Source organism: Chrysemys picta, chromosome 9 (genome assembly GCF_011386835.1).
Source record: "Chrysemys picta bellii isolate R12L10 chromosome 9, ASM1138683v2, whole genome shotgun sequence".
Taxonomy (NCBI): domain Eukaryota; kingdom Metazoa; phylum Chordata; order Testudines; family Emydidae; genus Chrysemys; species Chrysemys picta.
This window is the reverse complement of record NC_088799.1, coordinates 24,487,576-24,510,604: the sequence shown is the minus strand read 5'-3', so window position 1 is coordinate 24,510,604 and position 23,029 is coordinate 24,487,576. Positions and strand designations below refer to the sequence as shown.

Here is a 23,029-nt window from a genome sequence, read left to right as displayed (position 1 = left end):
AGGCTCATGAGGTGAGAAACTCCAACTCTCTAATGAAGTTGAGCTTTGCATAGGCTGTCTGGCCCCATGCCTCCTGGGGCAGAATAAGCACCTAGTGCTGCTGTGAGCAGAGCTCTCTCCTTCTCCTCCTAGCAATCCAAAGCTAAAGAGCCCAGCTGCTCAGGACCGCTCTACTCCTTCTTCCCTTTCCCTTCCTGGGAGCAATGGTGATAGGCCTGCTCCTCCTTCCCTGCAGCACCTGCCTCTGAAGGGGGTGGGGGCTGCTAAGAGACCCTGCTGTAGCTTGGAAGGGGCACAGGGGACTCTGTGTCTGGAGAACAGAGGTGAGGATTGGGGAGAGGCTGAATTGATAGGGATGGGGGATCAGAATAAATTGCTGTGCAGGGGATGGGCAGCTGTGGGGATGAGAGCGCTGTCAGTGGGGCCAAATCACCTTACTCAATACATTTTTGGAGAGTAGACCATGCTAATTCACACCCACCTGCTAGGGATGGGCAGGGGGAGGTAAAACATCAGACAGACTGACCCCTCCCATATAGTCTCTTAAAGCCTGATTCTTTTTGGTCCGGTTTATGACTTTATGATCTCTTGAGGTTGGCAGGACTGTCTTTACATGGTAACTGAGGCATGTAACAGGACACTGGCTCTTAGGGCACATGGATGTATCCCATGGTGCTTGCTATGGCCCTTGAGCCTTTTAAGACTGGGAGGTATAATTGCAGGTCACATGCATGCTCCTGGTCATGTGTCTGTAACTTTAGCGCCCTCGTGGCCAAGATGGAGTCTGCTCTGCAGGCAGCTCTGGCCAAGAGATGGCGCGTGCAGGAATGCAGCAGGAAAAATCACTTCTACCCCAGGGGCACCTGTTCCAAACCCGCCAGAGTGAACACACCCACCCACAGAGAAAGTACAATGGATATAAGAAAAGGAAATATTTAGTTACAGAGGGATGAGAGGAGAAAAACAACAAGGGGAAATATAGGGGGAGCAGTAAAACCGGGCTGCATTCAAACCAAGGCCCCACAGGCCCAGTGGTATCACAATCTGGAAGGGCAGACACTGAGCAATGTGTCTGCACACAGAGTTCAGGAGTCCTGAGCAAAGTTCCAGTCTAGTGGTGAGTCTTGGGTACTCCTGGTCGTCTTCAGCGCCAGTGAACTTTCCCTCAACAAACCCCTCCGGTACCCTCTTTAGCTGCTCTCTGCAAAGCCACACAGAGCGACCACCTCCCCACTTAACTAGCTACAGTCTCCCTCCTTGTTCCCAATGCAGAGTTACAAGCCCCAGTACTCACAGCCCCATGCAGCTCTGGGCAGCCATGATACTGGGTCCAGCTCTGGCCTGTCCTTCTCGGGCAATTCCTCCCTGACACAGTGCTGCTCCTGTCCTGGGGTATCCCCGATCGGCCGCCCTGCCCTTCCCAGGCTTCAGGCAAGTTCTCTGCTGCTTCCTTTGCGAGGGCCTGCAGGCTGCTCCCTCTCTCTCCCTCTCTGCTCCAGAGCCCCCTGGAGTTTCTCTCCTTTTTTCCTCACTCTTCCCTTCCACCCTAGGAAAAAGATTTAAAGGGGTTACATATCCTCTCTAAACCCCAAAGGGGTTACATGTCCTATAAGATGAATGTAGATTTTCCTGCCTCTTCAGCAGGGGAGACCCTTAGTCAGGGAAAGTCCCAGCAGGGTGCTCTTGCATCTGCCTGTTAGGCAGAATCCCAGAGAGAGTCACCTGCAGGGAGCAAGAGCCAGCTGTGGGGCAAGGCTCAGCTGGGGAGGGTGGTTGTAGTAAAGTGGCTACAATGGGGTTACTTGGGATACCCAGAGTATTCTGAGATGGAGCCATGTGCCACCCCTCCCTTATGTCCTGTTTTGTAAGTGTTGTGCAGTAGGGAAAAAAGTAGCAAGTTCCCAGCCTGCAGTATTGAAAGAGTTTTTGTTGGACTGGGTAGTACTGTCACCAAATGGCAGCTTATGGGAAAAACGAGATCAATGCAGTAAACTAGAATAGGCAGCAATATATTGAAAGACTGAGCCATTCTTCTCGCAAGTGAGATTACCAGTAAGGACATGCAGAAATCAATATTCCTCTGCATCTGTAGCATTAAAACCGAAACTCTCTAGAATTTGGTTACAAACTCAGAAACCAGAAGATGAAGGTTTAGAAGACCTGCAAAATGTCTTGACCGAGCACTAGACACCGAAGTCAAACAATACAATACAGAATTTAAAGTCTCATGGTTGGATGAGAAGGCAAGGTGAAACTGTAGCTGTGTATGTTGCAGAGCTAAAAGACTAATTGAATATTGCTCATTTGGAAACTTCCCTAGCAGATGTACTGTGGGACAGATTGGCTTGTGTTATTAAGGAGAGATTACAGAGATGATTGCTGGCAGAAGGGAATTTAACTTGACCCAAAGTACAGGTTGACCCTCTCTAGTCCAGCACCCTCGAAACCTGACTGGTGCTGAACCATGGGAGGTCAATGCAGAGGGCCCATGGGTCTCCATAGGTGCAGGAACTGTGTGTGTGCAGCCCCCGCCGCCCCGGCTTTGTGCCCAGTGTGGCCCCCGTAGTCCCGGCTGCTGGTCCTCCACCCGGAGGCTCCGGTGCTGGTCCTAGCTGCCAGTCCCAGGTCCTTCCCCTCCCTCCCAGAGCTTGAATGCTGTGAATCATTCCAACAGATAACCCACTTGTGGGACTCTTCTGTGAAAACACAGGCATGTTGGCAATAGCAGGTGCCTAGCTACAGCTCTGAGCTTTGATCTTAACTTCCTATGAGTGTAGGATAGTCTCTGAAGGCATATGCCTTGGCCCTGCCTTAATCAGTTGTTCTTACCAGAACAATGTGTTTCTATGCATCTTCCAGGAGAGATTGGAACACCTTGACCCCTAGACACCAGTAAAGGCTTCTCAAATAAGGTAATGAACCAGGCAGGGTCCTGTCCTGGCTGCAGCAGCACCTACCAGAAATTTGGCCAAAACATTAGGGGAAAGAGTTCTACCTTTTAGTGCTAAGAGTACAGAACTGGATATATTGTGTGGCACAGGAGTTGTTGATCTTATCCTTGTGGGGGGAGGGGGGGGGGAACCAAGTCCTGACAGAATTGTACCTTGGCATTTCTTGTTCGACTCCTTTGACCTGGAGCTATGTGTCATGGTCAAATATGGATGAGAACCTGGGAAAAGTAGTGAAAAGAGGTCACCAATGTCAAGTACACCAGCAGACTCCACAGTGGAACCCCCTTTCCCTGAGAATGGCTGGAATGCCCATAGTTTGCACGCATGGAGACATGGCAGGACCAGACATGGGAAGAATGTTTGAAATGGCTAAAAGTGTTTGATGACCTCTGCTGGGCTGTGCTACACGTGAACTACTGAGTAGTACTTGTCATGGGCAAGAAACCAAATTTTACAAGCAGGGAGCTTAAAGACTTTCTGAACAAGAATAGGATTCAGCCTATTCAAATTTACCAGTGTTATCCAGATTCCAAAAGCCTAGTGCAGAGGGCTGTTGGCCCTTTTTAATAGGGCATGAAGAAAAGGATTAACGGGAGCTTGGAAATCAAGCTGGATTGATTTCTTTGATTAATGGAGAATAACTCCTCAAACAATGAAGGCACAGTTCTGGCCCAGCTTTTGATGGGAAGTAAGGTGAGAACTCACTGGAATTTAACACTTCCTCCCTTTGAGCTGGGATGGATTAAGGATGCACGCTGGTCAAAAACAAAACCATGACTATCTTGCCAAAGAGTTGGCTCAAAGAACATAGCCTATACCAAAAGTTTCAATATTCACCAGCCAACAGAGGCAGATTTACAGTGAAACACAGGGTGCCCCAGCATGGGGCCCCCCAATGACAGCAGACCCCAGGGGCAGAAGCTTGGTCCTGCTGGCTCCTGGGGCTCCTGCTGCAGGCTCCGCACCCACTGGAAGACAAGCTCCCTCCTACCCTGAGTGAGCTGTGTTTCCCCCCCCCCCCCCCTTGGTCTCTCTCCCAGCACTTCCCCTGCTGTCAAACAGCTGTTTGCCAGTGCTCAGGTCGCTTCAGGAGGGAGGGGGAGGAGCGGGGCTGCAGCACACTCGGGAAGAGGTGGCAAAGAGATGGGGACAGGGCCTTGGGGAAGGGGGTGGAATTGGGGCAGGGAAGAACAAAGGGGGGTCCCCCTGCACTCTCCCTATACGTAACCCCCCTTCCTGCCATGAGCTGCAGGGGGCTGAGGCAGGGAGTACCCCCAGCCCCCTAGCCTGACTCCTGCAGCCCTCCACATCCCCCCCACCCTGAGCACCAAATGGGAGCTGCCCCTGGTAAGCGCTCCACACCCTAACCTCCTGCCCCAGCCCTGAGCGCCCTTCTACATCCTAACTCCTGGCCCCCTGCACCCCAGCCTGCTCCTGCACCTTAACTCCCTCCCAGACCCTGCACCCCCATCCCTGACTCCTGCACCCCCTCAAGCATCCCCTGCCCACTCTGACTCCTGCCCCCCCCACATCCTCACCTGCATCCCTTGCACCAAACAGGAACTACCTCAGGTAAGCGCTCCATGCCCCAGCCCTGAGCCCCCTCCCACATCCTAGCTCCTGGTCAGACCCTGCACCCCAACCCCCAGCCTGCTCCTGCACCCTAACTCACTCCCAGCCCTGAGCCTCCTCCTGGACCAAAAGTCCTGGCCAGACCTGCACCTAAATGCTTTTTTACATTTATTTATTTATTTTATTTTAAAAGCACTCTTATCCAAGGGGCTTTACAATAGTTAGCTAGCAGTACAAATAATATTTGGAAAGATCAAGTGGTCCACTGAGACCCTCAGTGATTTCCCCCCCCCCCCCCCAAGTGGTCTCTGGAAAAATAACTTGGACTACAAGAACGATCAAGGTACCTCACTTTATTTTCATTTTTCTCCTATTAGTTATAGGAGGAGGATGAAGGGGGGAAAAAAATGAAAAATGGGGGAGGGGAGGAGGTGGTAAGTGTTTTTTCTTGCCTGGGTGGGTCCCAAGGAGGGGCTCCACTAACTCTAAATCCACCACTGCCAGCCAACATGGATTTCAGGTACTAGCTGAGAGCAAACCAGACTCTTGTCTTCAGAGCATCCATACTGCAGCTGGAAGCCACCTTCCAACGTGGGTGTACAGATTTGCACTAGCTCTGCTTAATGCTAGTGTGTTTAAAAATAGCAGTGTGGATATTACAGCATAGGTGATGGCTTGGGATAGCCACCGAGCTTGGACCAGTACGGAGGAAGAGGCAGGTAGGCTTGGACTTGGGTGGCTAGCTCAAGCTACTGCCTATGCCAGATCATCCACACTTATCGTTCGCATGCTAGCTTTAGGAGAACCAGCATGAATTTCTGGGAGGCATGCTCCTAGCTGCAGTGGAGGCATACCCTTAAAGTCCATGTGGTGGTCAGTGTGAAGGAACATGAGGCTTGTGCTTGCTTGTGGAGCAACATGCAGACACTGAAGACTTTGGCCATCATCTGGAGGAGCAGAACCAGAACAGAGCGCCGTTTTGCCAGGAATACAGTAACTCCACACTTAAAGTCATCCTGGTTAATGTTGTTTCATTGCTGATCAATTAGGGAACATGCTCATTTAAAGTTGTGCAATGCTCCCTTCTAATGTTGTTTGGCAGCTGCCTGCTTTGTCCACTGCTTGCAGGAAGAGCAGCCCATTGCAGCTTGTTGGTGGGGGCTTGGAACCAGCGAGGACTGGCAGCCCCCCATCAGCTCCCTGCTCCCCTAAGTTCCCTGTGCAGCAGCTGCCTAGCAGGCTATCACTTGCCAGCAGTTCAGCTGTCCCTCCCCCCACTACCATGTGCTGCTCCTGCTCCTGCCCTCTGCCTTGAAGCTGCTCCCTGAGACTCCTGCTTGCTGTGCAGGGGAGGGAGGCCTGTCAGTGTCCCCCTCTCCCTGCTCCTGCACCCTGCTTACCCCATCTTCAATAGAGTGTGTGGGGGCACAACAGGGCTCAGGATGGAGGGAGCTGTTTTAGCAAGCTGATCTAATTAACAAGGCAGTGTACTTAACAGTAGGGTCAGCGTACTTAAAGGGGAAATGCGCATCTCTCTCACATGGCGCGTGGTCTGTCTCTGATGCTGTCTCTCCTCCCTCCATTCCTGCTGCCTTGTAGAGTGTGAGAGTTAACCCTTGAGGGCTCCGCCAATTGCTAGTTCATCATTTAGCAGTAAGACATTCCCTGGGAAATATCCCACCCTCTGACTCCTCCACCTCAACCAAGCTTCACAATCATCCTCACTGTATACCAGTATTATATAAGTTTTAAACAATTTATAATATAACTTTTTGTCTGGTGAAAACAATTTCCCTGGAACCTAACCCCCTCATTTACATTAATTCTTATGGGGAAATTGGATTCGCTTAACATAGTTTCACTTAAAGTTGCATTTTTCAGGAACATACCCCCAACTTCTCACTTAACATTGTAGTTATCTACTGAGCTGTTGGACTAGGAGACTGAGAAATGAATCTCTGCCCTCAGAGGTGGCCCTGGCTGCTGTGCAGAGGTGCCTGTTAGAGGGAGGAGAGACTTAATTTGACACCATCTGTGCTATAAATTATAAGGGAGAGATGTAGTGAAGTGGCCATAAAGGGGTTAATTGAGCTGCTCAGAATATTATGGGCTGGAGCCATGCTCCACTCCCTGGCTTCTTGTTCTGTGGGGAGAACTTTTTCCCGCCAGTGACTATACTGTACAGCTGAATAAAGAAGCAGGTTCCCATCCTGTGGTACTGTAAGCAGTTTTTGTTGCACTGAGCCTTCCCTTTACAAAAGCACTGAAGCCTTCCAGACAAGGGCTAGAAAATCCTCTGATGGGAGGTGATGCATGTTTGGGTTGCTTTGTTTTGCACTGTTTAAGAAAAGCCTTGGGGATGGGTGGGGCAGGAGAGGACAATCATTGCTGGAAGCACGATTTCACCTTTGCTTGCTGTAGGATTGTCCTACTAGCCTACAGGGAGATTTTTTTGAAGGCACAAATTGCTTTTTGGCTAATCACTCAGCTCAGCATTCAGGGCCTTGCTGGGTTGTTTCTGTTTCCAGGAGACATTGATTATATAAGTCAGCTATTTCATAGTGCAATTCTGTTATCTTACAAAATGTATACACTTCCCGCATCCACCTTTCTGGCCCTGAAAAAGGTGGAAACAAACACCAGCTATTTTCCTTGCTTACAGTTTTCAAGCCTGCCTCTTCAGCCAGTTCTGAGCCCCAGGAGCTCTTTCTCCCTGTTTGCTTCTTCACTTGAATATCCACTGCTGCTTTGTACGTACTTTCTGCCTCAGACACACAGCTGCAGCCAATGAGTCCCCTGGCCCCTCCACTTGCAGTCAGTCCCAGGAAACCCCCTCGACCACCTGGCTTAACTCTGCTCAGGCTTTGCCATGTACCCTAGTGCTTGGGTGGTAGCTGTCTTGTTTTCAGCTCTAACTAAATGAAAGGTCTATGGCTCCTTCATTCAGGCGCTAACCGGGGGGTTAGCACACCCATCCGCTTCCACCGTTCTGTGATTAATGGGTCCCACATAACAGGAAGTTAGGTGCCTAGCTCCCATCGACTTCCCTTTGAAAAAATTTCCCTGAGTTTTTTAGGGCTAGATTCACAAGGGGAACACATGCCTGGTCTACAATAGGAATTTACTTCTGTATACCTACATCGTTCAGGGATGTGAAAAATCCACCCCCTGGAAGAGGCAGCTATACTGACCTAACCCTCACTGTAGACCAGCAGTAGGTTGATGGAAGAGTTCTTCTGTTGACCTAGCTACACCTCTCAGGAAAGTGGAGTACCTATACAGATGGGAAAAACCCTCCATTGGGGTAGGTAGTGTCTACCCTGAAGCAGCTACAGCTGTGCTGCTGCAGCATTTTAGTATAGACCAGCCTTTAGGTGCCTAAACTTCCTCTTCCCCACTGGGAAACTTGTTATTTGTCATGCCTAAAGCTGCCAAAATCCAGACTCTACAGAGTTGCTTGGTGCCTAACTTGCACCTAAGTGGGATTCACAAACTAGACCCTCCCTACCCAGCAGCACCTGCTCTGGTACAAGTGCTCAGAGCATGCTGAACTTGCACATGTGATGTGGGGGTAGGTAGGAGGGGACTCTGCTATAATAGGGCATCCTGGGATGGTGTCAAGTTCTCCTGTTGAAGCTATTCTACTTCCTGAAATACTTCAATGTACATTGGGTCAGTGAGAGGGACACTAATGCCTGGTGGTTAGGGTACTTGTGTGGGAGGTGGGAACCCTGGGTTCAACTCCCTGTTTTGAATCAGGCAGAGGAAGGATTTGGACTCACATCCTGGCTGGGAGTAACTATTGTGAATGGGGCGTAAGGGGGTGGTACTACCTCTGCCTTGCCCTTTTGTGGGAAAGGACTGACTCGGCTTATGCACCTAACACTCCAGGAGAGGGTTGGTGGCTGTGAATCCTGAGCAACAATGGGCACCTCCCTCTGGCCTGCATTTGGGATTCTGACTCCCTTTGAGGGCTTAGGCATTTCCGACAGGGTAGCTTAGATTACACCCAACGTGAGGAGCTGGAATCCCTTTTTCAGGTGCCTACCTCTCCCCATATATTGTATATGGAGCCTGTCTTGGGGCTATGAATTCCACTGGCCAGCAGGGCACCTAAAGGTTTGGGATTGCAACTCCTAAAACCCTTTGTGGAATCAAGCCCTTAGTTACTATCATTTATAACTTATTCAGGCCCCTATTGTCTCCTTAATGGATGACATGTCCACCATTCCATCCACTATTGTCTTTGCATCTCTCCCCAGTAAACTAGATAGAACTATTTTTATCTTTATAAAACACTTTGAGATCTGGGGATGATAGATGCCGTCTAAATGCCAAATATAATGGAACTTGATCTTATCCTTAGGCATTAATATGTAAGTGACTTATTGATGTGAATAACATGGCTTGTAATAAATCTGAGTGAGCCGATTAATCTCCTATCAGGTATCTTCTGTACACTGAGGAAAATATATACTATATGAGATGAAACATTGAGTCCCACAGGGAAATCTTTTCCAATAAAATCTCTTCCATAACGAATGTCTGTGTGGAGAGACTGTGGTATTAAATTCTCCAAAGAGCAGAAGGTAATAAAATCTATAAGGAGAATCTCCTGAATTAACTGCAAAATTCACATTTTTCTTCTGACTAGAAGACCCAGAATGGAATAACACCAATTTAGCTGGGGGGGGGGGAAGAAATAGGATTTAATTGAAGATTAATTTTTAAATATTTGACCCTTGACCTTCAATTTGAAGTGTTGCATGCATAGGTTCAGAACACTAAGAGAACTTCACTATCTTCTCAGCTTTGAACACAAGGTCGCTTTCTCCAGATAGAAGTTTTTTATTTGCTATTTTGTTTAAAAACAAATTTAATTTTTTTTATTTTTTGGCTTTTATTACCCTGTTGCAGTCATAACCTTTGGTTTTTATTTAAAACATTTTAAATTTTGTAAAGCATTAAGTTACTTTAAGGGTTAAATGCTAAATACCATATTAAACAACACAAGTTTTTTGTGTTTGGCAAAAGTATTTTTGGTTTTGCAATTTTAAATAATAATTTATTTTAAACTTATAAAATACAGATTGTACACAGCAGGAGTGTTTTTTTTTTTAGCAAATTTGATTAACTTATTTATAGTTGAATAATTTTACTTAAAAATTGTTTTGCTTGGATTACTTAGACATTTTTACCAAGTTTTATTGCTTGATTTTTTTTTAGCAACTATAGAGTTAATTTTTTACTTTTTTTTAATTTGCTTCATTTTTTAAAATGACATTTAATTAATTTAGATTTTATTATTGTTTTGGGGATTTGAAATTTTTATGCTTATTTTTTACTTATGCCCTTAAAGTTTTTAATTTTTAATTTTTATTTGTTGCCTGTCCACTTGGGCTTGATTTTGCTTTTTTTGCTGAACCGTTTTTTTATGGGCACTGGCTTGTTTTACTACCAGTTTAGCTAGGAGGGTAGACTTTATAACTAGCCCCCACCTTTTTTTGTGAGGCTTGCCACCTGGGCAAAAACACATGGCCCACTGGCGTTTAATTATTTATTTTTTTTATTGCTTCGTTTTATTATGATTGGGTATGATAGAGGTTAGCGTGACTCTTGCTAACAAACCAAACTGGCATAACAAAAAGTACAAGTGGTACACGGTAGCGCTGCTCTTTCCCTCACGTTCCTTGCCTAGGTTTTGTTTAGCACCTCTTATTTCTTTGCCTCATTCACACTAGGCCCCTCCAGCTGCTACACCTTCCATGAGTTGCTTCTGAATGCTGGCTGGCTGGGAGTTAACACCCACAGCTCTTAAAAATCCCACTGGAAAGGGAGACAGGAGCAAATGCAGAAGACTGGTTACGTTCTCACAGTTGCACTGTAGGGTTACCATACGTCGTCTTTTTCCCGGACATGTCCGGCTTTTCGGCACTCAAACCCCCGCTCAAAGTCCGGGGGGAATTGCCAAAAAGCCGAACATGTCCGGGAAAATGGCGGCTCTGCTCCTCCCCGACTCTTCGGCTCTGTTTAAGAGCCAGGCTGCCCGAGCGCTACCGGCTGCGGGCAGCCCCCGTGCCTCCAGACCCTGCACTGCTGGAGCCCGGGAGGGGAAGTGCCTGGCTGGGGGTGCAGGGTCCGGAGGCAAGGGGGCTGCCCGAAGCCCAAGCGCTACCGGCTTCATGGTTTGCCGGGCAGCCTCCAGACCCTGCGCCCCCGGCTGGGCGCTTCCCCTCCCGGGCTCCAGCTGCGGTGGGGAAGCGCCAGCCGGAGGCGCAGGGTCTGGGGGCTGCCTGGCAAACCGTGAAGCCGGTAGCGCTCGGGCAGCCCTTTCCGCATGGCTGTGAGTGGGAGGGAGGAGGGGGCGGAGTTAGGGTGGGGAAGGGGCGGAGTTGGGGCGGGGTGGGGAAATGGGCGGGGCCAGGGCCCGTGGCGGGTCCTCTTTTTTTTATTTGTTAGATATGGTAACCCTATGCACTTGCTAAATATACACCTCGTGTAAAGCAGTAACTGCATGTGCATAATGAGCAGTAGCATGTTCAAACCCCCCCTCTCTCCCCAATCACTCACTTTTGCATTTTACAGCATATTTCATAGGCACAATGCAGTAATGTGGCAACCTTAGGGGCTGACTCAGTCTGTAATATGTAAAATCACATGGAAGGTGATAAAATATTTCCATGACTGTGAAGCCACAGAAAACAGAACAGACATCACCTTCGGGGAGGGTCTTGTAGGCTCCTGGTGGCTGTGGAGAAAGGGACCAAGTTTCCAGTGGACAGCTGAGGGGAGGATAACAGTTCTGGAGCAGGAGCTGAAACAACCGGCAGCATTAAACTTTGTGGGCACATAGAGAGCCTGCCTTCCAACTGCAGCCTTCCTCAGTGCTAGTAGGGTCACCTCTAGAACTCATGGAGTGGCAAGGTCAACTGAGCTGTAACTACCACGGCATCATTTGTTTGAGAGATGCTACTGCTTTGCTGTGTTAAGATCTGCCATTCTAGTCTTTGGGATGTGCTGAAGTGTGTGTTTGTGGGGGGAAACAATGGTCCCACCTCTTTCCATCACTAGAAGCTTTGCGTTTGACTTGCTCAGTGAATCTAACCATGTGTGCCAATATTACAATGATTCTTTAGTCTAATGTGCTAGGCCATCCTGCTTCCATTCATATTCTCAGAGGAAGATGGTTGTAGCATAACTTAAAAATATCCTAGAGCTAGGCAAATAGATGTATATACGACTGCAGCACATTTTCTATGATGTATGGAGCAGTCTTAAGTATCTAATGTGCATACACTTAAAGCTTAATACCATTCAGATCTCTGTGCTAAAGGCCAAAATTGACAAATGTTTTTTAGGCACCCAAATCCATAAGAGTAGTTATGTAACAAGTTAGTAGAGTTCTCAGATATAGGGCATTTATTATCCTGTGATCAGAGGGGTTTATTTGAAAATTTTGGTTTTATCACATCTGAATAAAATGAAATTTTTAGCTTATACATGTGAGCTCCCTGGATGGAAGTGACACAGCTTAGAAATGGAATGGCTGAGGTGAGACTTACACACTTGGAGAGAGAATGTTTTAAACATAAGCCAGAGATTAAACATTTGAAACATAAAACAAAGCTACAGAGGGTCCTGTGGCACCTTTGAGACTAACAGAAGTATTGGGAGCATAAGCTTTCGTGGGTAAGAACCTCACTTCTTCAGATGCAAGTCTTGTGTGAGTGAATGATTATAATAACTGATAAAAGTATTTTGTTGTATTTGCAATAAATGTGGCGTTTTGCCTTGTCCCTCTTATAAGATCCTGTTGGTATTATTTTATTGGTGTAACAAAGTGACCCAAGTCTTGCATCTGAAGAAGTGAGGTTCTTACCCACGAAAGCTTATGCTCCCAATACTTCTGTTAGTCTCAAAGGTGCCACAGGATCCTCTGTTGCTTTTTACAGATTCAGACTAACACAGCTACCCCTCTGATACATAAAACAAAGCTGTGTCCTACCACCTAGTTATTTGCAATGTCACACAGTGAAAATGCACTTTGCTTTACCTGGGAGATTCATTGTCAGAAAAATCTGCATTTTTCTGTAGCTGTGATCTATTTCCCCTGCCCCACCCCTTCAGTGAAAATGACTCCGCTTGAGGTCAGTATGATTTATCAGGGGTTCTGTCTACAATGTGTTGTCAGTAGGCTTTGGCAGTTAAATGAGGGCATTTATTTATGGTCCATGAGCATAGCTGAAGTAAAAATACTGTAGCTGGGAGCCAGAGGAGACCTACTGGTAGCTAGGAGTAGTTCCTGTATTAGCAAAACTGTAGTCTTCACCCACAGTAAGTTTGTGTGGAGCCCCAGATTAACACTTGTCTAATGATACCTCAGTGGTTTGAGCATTGGCCTGCTAAACTCAGGGTTGTGAATTCAATCCTTGAGGGGGCCATTTAGGGAATGGGGTAAAAAAAATCTGTCTGGGGATTGGTCCTGCTCTGAGCAGGGGGTTGGACTAGATGATCTCCTGAGGTCCCTTCCAACCCTGATATTCTATGATTCTAAGGTGACAGTCTGCAGTTTCATATGCATAGTACAGTATAACTCAGACTTGAGTTATCCCACTTGGAAATGACTCCCTCATTTATTCCCAAAAATCTAATGAACCCAATGGTCAGGGGGGTATGGTGAGCTGACTTTGAATTCAGTTCAAGGAAGGTCTCCAATGTGCACTAACTTCTTTGTCTTCTAGGCAAGTGTTCTAACATCCCTCTTCTGACAAACCCTGATTTACTCTATCTACGATGAGTATCCTAAACAAATATGGATTTCTCAAACAATGCTAGTTGAATTCTGAAGACATTCTTCTTTGCTAGTAACTCTTTTCTTGCTCTGATAGTTGGGAGAAGGGTAGAGCCAGATGTCATCTAACTGGGTGTGCACACTTTGCAGTGAGACTGATACAAGAGTCACTTTTGTCAAGGGAATGGGTCACTTTGTTACACCAATAAAATAATACCAACAGGATCTTATAAGAGGGACAAGGCAAAACGCCACATTTATTGCAAATACAACGAAATACTTTTGTCAGTTATTATAATCATTCACTCACACAAGCATTCACATAGGTTCTGCAAAGATGATTATAGTTACCAGCCTAAGAGTTGCTCGTGCCAAGTCACTGGCCAGGTGGCATGGAGCAGAGTCGTGTCAGATGCACATCCCATGCTCCTGGAGGGTGGTCGCAGAACCAGACTCAAAAAGCTCAGTCCTCTGGTTCTGTTCTTATAGGTCCTTGGTTCAATGTATGTCTATGGAAGTTGCTTCATCATGCTGAATTCGTGATTGGGGTAACCATTAATCAGCTTGATCAGCAGATGGCACATCCATGACGGTTAGGCATTATCTTCAAGTCTTCTATCTCTCCTTGATGCGCTTGGGTGGGTTCCGGCATGCCCTCCGGGGGTCATCCAGTTGCCTCTGCCCTGCATTATCTTCAGCCCATTGATACTGGAATTGCAGTTCTTGGGTTTCGGCTGGTACCAGTTTCTGATCAATTATTTACCTGTCACAAACACTCACTCCCATGCACTCAGCATTCTTCCATGATTTTCCAGATTTAACAAGTTTGATTTAATTCTTTTCCCCCCCTCTTTCCATTACTAAAAGATGTACATAGGCATAATCAAGCTCCCATGGAATAAGAGGATCCGTGGGTGTTGCTTAAGAAAACATCATTGTTTTCCCAGAGTCCTTATCATTCCTTGTGTGACAAAGTTCCTCCTCTATCTTGGTGGGTCCTGCGTTTATTGGCGGATTTTCTTGCCTCAGAGATTCACCATGTGGGTTGGGGGGACAGCCCAGAGACCTTCCCCTCTGGAAGAATCCACAGTCCAGGTCAATTGGGAGGTTTGGGGGGGAACCCGGGCCCGCCCTCTACTCCGGGTTCCAGCCCAGGGCCCTGTGGCTTGCAGCTGTCTATAGTGCCTCCTGTAACAGCTGCATGACAGCTACAACTCCCTGGGCTACTTCCCCATGGCCTCCTCCAAACACCTTCCTTATTCTCACCACAGGAACTTCCTCCTGGTGTCTGATAACGCTTGTACTCCTCAGCACACCCTCTCAGCTCTTTGCACATCTTGCTCCCAGCTCCTCACACTCATACCACAAACTGAAGTGAGCTCCTTTTAAAATGCAGGTGCCCTGATTAGCCTGCCTTAATTGATTCTAGCAGCTTCTTAATTGGCTCCAGGTGTCCTAATTAGCCTGCCTGCCTTAACTGGTTCTAGCAGGTTCCTGATTACTCTAGTGCATCCCCTGCTCTGGTCATTCAGGGAACAGAAAACTACTCATCCAGTGACCAGTATATTTACCCTCTACCAGACTCCTGTACCCCACTGGTCTGGGTCTGTCACAGTTGGTACAGACTTTCTGTCTAGTAACAGCATTCTTATCAGTTACTTCGCATATTCAATCCCTGTACAGGCCTTAGATAATTGGTATTTTGGCCTTGGGCTTGTTACAGAGATTCATTCAGCAGAAGGCAGACAGAAGTTGACTTAATGCAAAGATTCATTTACCAGAATACAAAAATCCCTTTAATAATAACATTACTTCTAACATCTATTCTTATTCTTTTACCATTATATCGGGGGGGGGGGGAATATCGGAATGGTCCAATAACTTTGACACTATTAGAGCGGATAGCATGATCTTTAGGGATGGAGGCTATGATGAAAACAAACCATTTGTTGAACCCTAATAACAAAGTTCTACATTATTCCTTCTGGGGGAAATCCTGGCCCCACTTAAGTCAATGGGAATCTTGCTATCCAGTTCCATAGGGCCAGGCTTTCACCCTCTAAATTATGTCTTAACTGTCACATGGCTTCGATGCCATGTCCTTTCTCGTGTGTGTGTGTGTGTGTGTATACACACAAATCCCACTTACCAAAGGACAAAAGAGAGCAAAGTAATCACAGGATACAGGACTCCAAAATCTGTGGCCTGTTTTGGCAAAAAGGCTTTGGGCCAGATCCTTTGCTGATGTGATTTGGTGTCGCTCCATTGTTATCTGGTAGGGAACTGGGTCAGCTTGCACCAGCTGAGGATCTGGCTCTCTGTTTATACAAGTTTACTAATCAGCTACTTGTAGACCCCTGCCCAATCCAAACACCTTACATGAAAACCACGGCCCAGCTCATCCTCTTCATCCCATCTTCCTTCCAACCAGGGAGGGCCCTCCACTGAGGGGACTGAGCTGTGCAGGATTTTGAGGGTAGAAGGGAACTGAGTAGGGCCTATTCTTTCTTTGCAGTACAGACCTCTGCTCTGCCTCTGTTAATGCTACTTGAATCCCCTCTTTGACTGCTACTGAGCTACTCCAAGGGACTCTGCTAGCATGGCTTGTGCTGGAGCTGTGTTGCCAGGGGAAGTGTGGGCCAGTGAAGCCACATAAAGGAGCAGCTATCCATACAGGAAGGCCCCTGCCTTTGCGGTAGGGTTGCTAACCCTCCAAGATTGGCCTGGAGTCTCTAGGAATTAAAGATTGTCATGTGACACAAGCTCCAGGAATACGTCCCACCAAAATTGGCAACCTTGCTCAGCAGATTTCTCACTGGACCCTGAAGCAAATTTAAAAAAAAAAAAAATCTCAAGATCAAGGCAAATACAGCACTTAGTCTTGCCCCTAATTCTTTTGTGACCATTTTCTGGGACAGAACCCTGTCACTTGTGTTGCTATTACCAAAAAATAACACTTCTTCCCCCAAATAAAAACAGGGCTAGAGTCTGATTTCAATTGCACAGGTTTGCCAAGTTAGTGGTTAATCCAGGTTTACAGCTGTGCAGCTGGAATTGGAACTTGGCCATTTAAATACCTCAATATAGTCATGGCAGGGAAGAATGCAGCTCAGTATTTTCTAGTTGAATGGCATTGTTATGAGCCCCATTTGGAATTGTCTTTAATTTATGGTAGAAATATTTGAGTCTTCTTGCCAGCAGAGGGCCAGATAACCCAGAAGAAATGATTATTCCATTTATTGTATAATGTATACTACAGATATTTTCAGTATCTTTTTAAAATTCTTGGATACATTTGGGTTTTTCTAATTCATTCATAGCAGTTATCTGAGGAGAGCAGTTTTTCACTTTCCAGTACGTGCTGCACTTACTTCTGACAGTAGGTCCTGTGAGGCTATGGTGTACTTGGAATCATAGAAGATGCGGGTTGGAAGGGACCACAGGAGGTCATCTAGTCGAACCCCCTCCTCAAAGCAGGACCAACCCCAACTAAATCATCCCAGCCAGGGCTTTGTCAAGCCTGACCTTAAAAACCTCTAAGGATGGAGATTCCACCACCTCCCTAGGTAACCCATTCCAGTGCTTCACCACACTCCTAGTGAAATAGTTTTCTTAATATCCAACCTAGACCTCCCCCACTGCAATTTGAGACCATTGCTCCTTGTTCTGTCATCTGCCACCACTGAGAACAGCCGAGCTCCATCCTCTTTGGAACCCCCCTTGAGGTAGTTGAAGGTTGCTATCAAATCCCCCCCCCCTCGCTTTTCTGCAGACTAAATAAGCCCAGTTCCCTCAGCCTCGCCTCATAAGTCTGCGGGCGGTCTGCTGGTAACGCGGATTTGGCAGCATGCCTGCGGGAGGTCTGCCGGTCCCGCGCCTTCGGTGTGCCCGCCACTGAATTGCCGCCGAAGTTGCGGGACCGGTGGACCTCCCGCAGGCATGCTGCCAAACGCAGCCTGACTGCCGGCCTCACGGCAACCGGCAGGCCGCCCCCCATGGCTTGCTGCCCCAGTCACGCGCCTGGTGCGCTGGTGCCTAGAGCCACCCCTGTCCACATACCACTAGGGTTGCCAACTTTCTAATCGCACCAAACCAAACAACCTTGCCCCACCCCTTCCTGAGGCCCTGCCCCTGCTTACTCCATACCCCTCCCTCGGTCGCTTGCTCTCCCTCACCCTCACTCACTTTCACCTGGTTGGGGAAAGGGGTTGGGGGGTGCCGGCTCTGGGGTGGTGCCAGAAATGTGGGGTTCAGGATGCAGGAGGGGTCTCTGGGCAGGGGTGTGGGAGGGAATGAGGGCTCTGGGTGTGGGAAGGGTCTCTGGGCTGGGGCAGGGGGTTGGGATGCAGGAGGGGGTGCAGGCTCTGGCTGGGAATGGGGGCTCTGGGGTGTAGGAGGGGGCTTAGGGTTGGGTTAGGGGGTTGGGATGCAGGAGGGGATTTGGGGTATGGGCTTCGGCTTGGCAGCATTTACTTCACATGGCTCCCAGAAGTGGCTGGCATGTCTGGCTCTTAGGTGTAGGTGCGGCCAGGGGGCTCTACCTGTTCCCACAGGCACCACCCCCACAGCTCCCCCTGGCCTCAGTTCATGGCCAATGGGAGTTGCGGAGCTGGCGCTCAGGGAGGGGGCAGCCTGCAGAGCCCCAGTGGCCTCCCCTGTTCCTAGGAGCTGAACATGCTGGCCGCTTCCGGGAGCTGCATGGAGCCAGTGGCAGCAGGGAGCCTGCCTTAGCCCTGCTGTGCTGCTGACCGGACTTTTAACAGCCCGGTCAGAGGTGCTGACCAGAGCCGCCAGGGTCCCTTTTCAACTGGGCATTCCGGTAAAAACCAGACACCTGGCAACCCTACTTACCACTACTGTGTGGTGGTCCAAGCTGGAGTCCTGAGAACAGTTCCTCTCTTCCTGGGGCAAAAGGTTGTGGGGGTGTTGCAGAGGCCTTCAAACATTCCCTGAGTGGATGAGGTCTGGCATCACATGCCAATATAATCTCCCCATACAGCTGAGTGAGTGCAGGAGCAGAGCTAATAGACTGTAGAAGGGACACCTTATAGTGGACTGTGACAGCTCCAAAGGCAGTGGTCGATCAAATGGAAAAAATGTTTTGAGGATTGTCCAGTTACCTAGTCCAATGAGCCCAGAGGGATATCAGCAGGACATATGCATCTTTCAAGTTGCTCTTGCAGCTCTGCAGTTTAGTGGCTCCCCAAAGTTTTCTCTCTTCTCTGACTTGGAAGCTTGGTGCCTGAAAACAAGGGCCGTTAGGCAAGTACTGTGTGTGTTTTCTGTCATGTTCACAGCATGCTCATAGAGAAGTTAGATAAAAATATAAAATACTCTTGCTGGAAGGCTGCAATGTAACATTACCTTAGTTCTTAAAATCCAGAACTCTAACATACAAGAACCTAAAGCAGGCTGTTCTTTAAGGCAGAGGTGTACAACTCACCCCATCTCACTCCATCTTTCTCTAAGCTCACTTCTTGTAGAAGTGAAGATCCAGAATTACATGCTTCCCTACAGACCCCTCTAGCCTGCACGCAGCACCAGGAAACCCCTACTCTTAAAGTGATAGCTTGTAGTTTTAACAGTTTTCCATACACTACAAATCCAACCTCCAAAAGTAAAAACTGAACACCCTGAAGTAAGCTCTAAAGGGTATGAATCTTGGTACTCCCATCTGGGAACAGAGCTGCTTCAGAATTCTTGGTGAGCAGAATCTCCAGAGGGGAGGGAGCTCTCTGCTGGCATCTGTTAGTGACAGGTTAGGGTATTTGGTCAAAATTCAGTTTAAGTTCTAAGAGTAATAAAATAGTTGTATTCCTGTGGGGAAATGAAAGGACAGGGGAACAGTATTGGAAGTGCCTGGGGCGAGGGCTCTCTTACCCATGTGTGCCAGCCTATGGTTTTGGGAAGGGAGCCAAGAGAAGCCAGAAAGGGGGGCTCCTGTTGTCCAGTTGGTGTCAGTCTTTCACTGTCTGTCTAGCATGTTAAGCATTAGTTTTAAAAACAAAAAAATTCCAAATAACTATCAACAAAGGCTTTAGATTTTGACTCTGGCTGGGTGCTTGGGCAAGGGGCATGAGGGAGAGTAAGAAGCCTTAGGCCTTTGGACAGGCTATCTGAACCATTGGACCAGCTGCAGATGGGTCAGGGGTCTTGCACGCCCACTAACTCTACTCCCCCTGAACAAGTGGAGTGGGTGGGGAGTAGGTGAGGTCTTGTCCCTGTCCCTGATTGTGCTAGTCAAGAGAGGTGTGCTGGACGTGTAGGGAAGGCAAAGTTGTTGTGAGACAGGAATAAATAGTAGGTGCCATCAACCTGGAGTAAGCAGGAAGTAGGGAGGGAATCATGACTCCCAAAGCTACACTTCCTTCCCTGGGATGCTCCTGGGGCAGTACAGCTCTATGCTATGGTAACCCACACACCTTCTGGGTGTGGTGCTCTGTCTCATCTAGTGGCACCAAGACCACTTAGAGATTAAAATGGTTTTTAGTTCATGCAGTAGAGGCTCATGCACTAGGCTCCAGAGGTCCCAGGTTTGATCCTGCCTGCTGATGGGTGGGGTCTGTTGGCGTTACAATACCCCTTGCTATGAGTTTTAGTCCTTGAGACACAACTGAGCTCAAACTAATTTGAAAGTGTCTTGAAATACCGGAGACTGCAGATTTAACAGAGCAAAAGGCGGGTTTCAGCCTAAAGCACCTAGTCCACAAGCTCATTGTGAGTAAAAGGCAGGCAGATACCTACAGCATCTTCCCCCAGAAATATTTTCCATCTCTTACAATAATTTTCTAATTTTTTGCCTCCAGATGTGGACTCCACTAGTTCACTTCCCCCCCAGGCGATCACTCATACATCCCCGTGAAACCAGGTCATGAAGGAATAGAGGCCTTTGAGAGAAAAGAATTAACAGAGTCTAGCAGACGTTGTAGGAAAAGTGTGAGTGGGTCACATTAAGGGCTTGTTTACATGAGAAATTCACTGGGAAGTTAGTGAGGAAAAGGTAAGCTGTGAATTTAAAGCTCAACAATGACTTTTCACTAAATTCCTGTATGGACACTCTTATTCTGCACTTAGTGGTATGAAGTGTCAACATAGCCTGGCAGTGGAAGGTAGGGTACATGTGGGACTACACACTGCAGTGAAATGCAGGCTGAGTCCATACTGTGCTGTGTAGCTATATATGTCAGTGAAAGGCTCTGGTGGGGGAGGCAGCGGGGGAAAAGCTCGGCAGTGGGTGTTATTGGAGCCTTTCCCTTAGCCCCGGCGGAGCCTTCCCAAAAGTGGTGGGGTGGGGGCCGGGGCCACACCCCCTCTGTGGTGCTGTCCTGCCCCTTCTGCCTGAGGTTCCGCCCCGGGAAGGCTGGAAGCCAGAGCAGGCTGGGAGCCGCAGATCCTCCGTCTGCCCGGGGTGAAGGGGCTGAGAGCAGCCCACAGCCTGTGTCCCTGCCCAGGACAGGTGGAGGGTTCACAGCTCCTCACAGCTGCCTGCGTGGCTCTTACCCCAACCCAGCTCTAGTCAGCGGACGGGGCTTCAGAGCCGCAGCCTGGCCATGGTAAAACCAGCTCGGCCAGGCAGCTGTGAGGAGATGTGGACGCTCCACCTGCCTGGGGCAGAGGGGGCCTAGGCGTGGGGGGACAGGCCAGGGGCTGATCTCAGCCCTCCCCAGGCAGATGGAGGGTCTGCAGCACCCCCCACTGCTTGGGCTCCCTGGCTGGGCTCCAGTGGCTGGGGGGGGCAGGGCTTCAGGGAGGAAGGGGGGGCATGGTGAAAAGTGGCCAGGCCCATCCACTTTCAAAAAGTGGGAGGGCCATGGCCCCCTGGCTCCCCCCATTCTGGTGCTGATGCTTCTGCTGTTCTAGGAATCTTTTCCTGCTGTGGAGAAAGGTTCCTGCAGGTCCCTTTGGAGGGGAAAGCCTCTTGCTGCAGCAAGGAAAAGCTTCAGTAGCAGGACAAATACTGCTATTTTTAGCAGTTAATGGGGGTGGGGGCACTGCTTGAAGGAGTAGAAATACATGCCAGGTACATACCCACAGGGTTGAGGCATGTCTTTACTTGCTTAAGCAGTGCCTCCCCATCTACACTATTTATATCCCTGCTCGGGGAAGTGTAGTGTATATACTCTACACACTGCCAAATGGCATGTACAGTTAGATGTACCTTCAGAGTGCTTTTGTGTGGTTCAGCTTAATCCACTTCCAAAGCTATTTTGGGCTTTTTCACCATGACAACAAGCCCCAAGTGAAGCAGAGATTTACCATGTGATCTATGAAATTGTGGAACTATCTACAGTAATGTTTTAGTTGGGGGCTGAAGGTGACAGCTAGTGGTGGTCTGTTATTTTCTTTGTTGGGCCTGTCTTGTAGGAGGTGACTTCTGGGTACTCGTCTGGCTCTGTCAATCTGTTTTTTCACTTCAGCAGGTGGGTATTGTAGTTTTAAGAATGCTAGAGATCTTGCAGATGCTAGTCTCTGTCTGAGGGATTGGAGCAAATGCGGTTATATCTTAGAGCTTGGATGTAGACAATGGATCGTGTGGTGTGTCCTGGATGGAAGCTGGAGGCATGTAGGTAAGTGTAGCGGTCAGTATGTTTCCGGTATAGGGTGGTATTTATGTGACCATTGCTTATTAGCACAATAGTGTCCAGGAAATGGACCGCTTGTGTGGATTGATCTAGGCTGAGGTTGATGGTGGGATGGAAATTATTGAAATCATGGTGGAATTCCTCAAGGGCTTCTTTTCCATGGGTCCAGATGATGAAGATGTCATCAATGTAGCGCAAGTAGAGTAGGGGCGTTAGGGGATGAGAGCTAAGGAAGCGTTGTTCTAAGTCAGCCATAAAAATGTTGGCATACTGTGGGGCCATGCGGGTACCTGGCACTGCTATGGCTGTCACCTTCAGCCCCCAACTAAAACCTCTCCAGCGCATCATCAAAGATCTACAACCTATCCTGAAAGATGATCCCTCACTCTCACAGATCTTGGGAGACAGACCTGTCCTCGCTTACAGACAACCCCCCAACCTAAAGCAAATACTCACCAGCAACCACACATCACTGAACAAAAACACTGACCCAGGAACCTATCCTTGTAACAAAGCCCGATGCCAACTCTGTCCACATATCTATTCAAGTGACATCATCATAGGACCTAATCACATCAGACATACCATCAGGGGCTCGTTCACCTGCACATCTACCAATGTGATATATGCCATCATGTGCCAGCAATGCCCCTCTGCCATGTACATTGGCCAAACCGGACAGTCTCTATGCAAAAGAATTAATGGACACAAATCTGACATCAGGAATCATAATACTCAAAAACCAGTGGGAGAACACTTTAACCTGTCTGGTCATTCAATGACAGACCTGTGGGTGGCTATCTTACAACTGAAAAACTTCAAAAACAGACTCCAACGAGAGACTGCTGAGCTGGAATTGATGTGCAAACTAGATACAATCAATTTAGGATTGAATAAAGACTGGGAATGGCTGAGCCATTACAAACATTGAATCTATCTCCCCATGTAAGTATTCTCACTCTTCTTATCAAACTGTCTGTACTGGGCTATCTTGATTATCACTTCAAAAGTTCTTTTTTCATTTACTTAATTGGCCTCTCAGAGTTGGTAAGACAATTCCCACCTGTTCATTTTCTCTGTATGTGTGTATATATATCTCCCCAATATATGTTCCATTCTATATGCATCCAAAG

The 23,029-nt window shown here is 48.0% G+C and overlaps 1 protein-coding gene across 2 annotated transcripts in view; it reads left to right on the top strand.

The window, feature by feature from the left end:
• KCNAB1 (potassium voltage-gated channel subfamily A regulatory beta subunit 1) overlaps nt 1-23,029 on the top strand; it is a 262,161-nt gene that overhangs the window by 872 nt on the left and 238,260 nt on the right. The window lies entirely within an intron of this gene.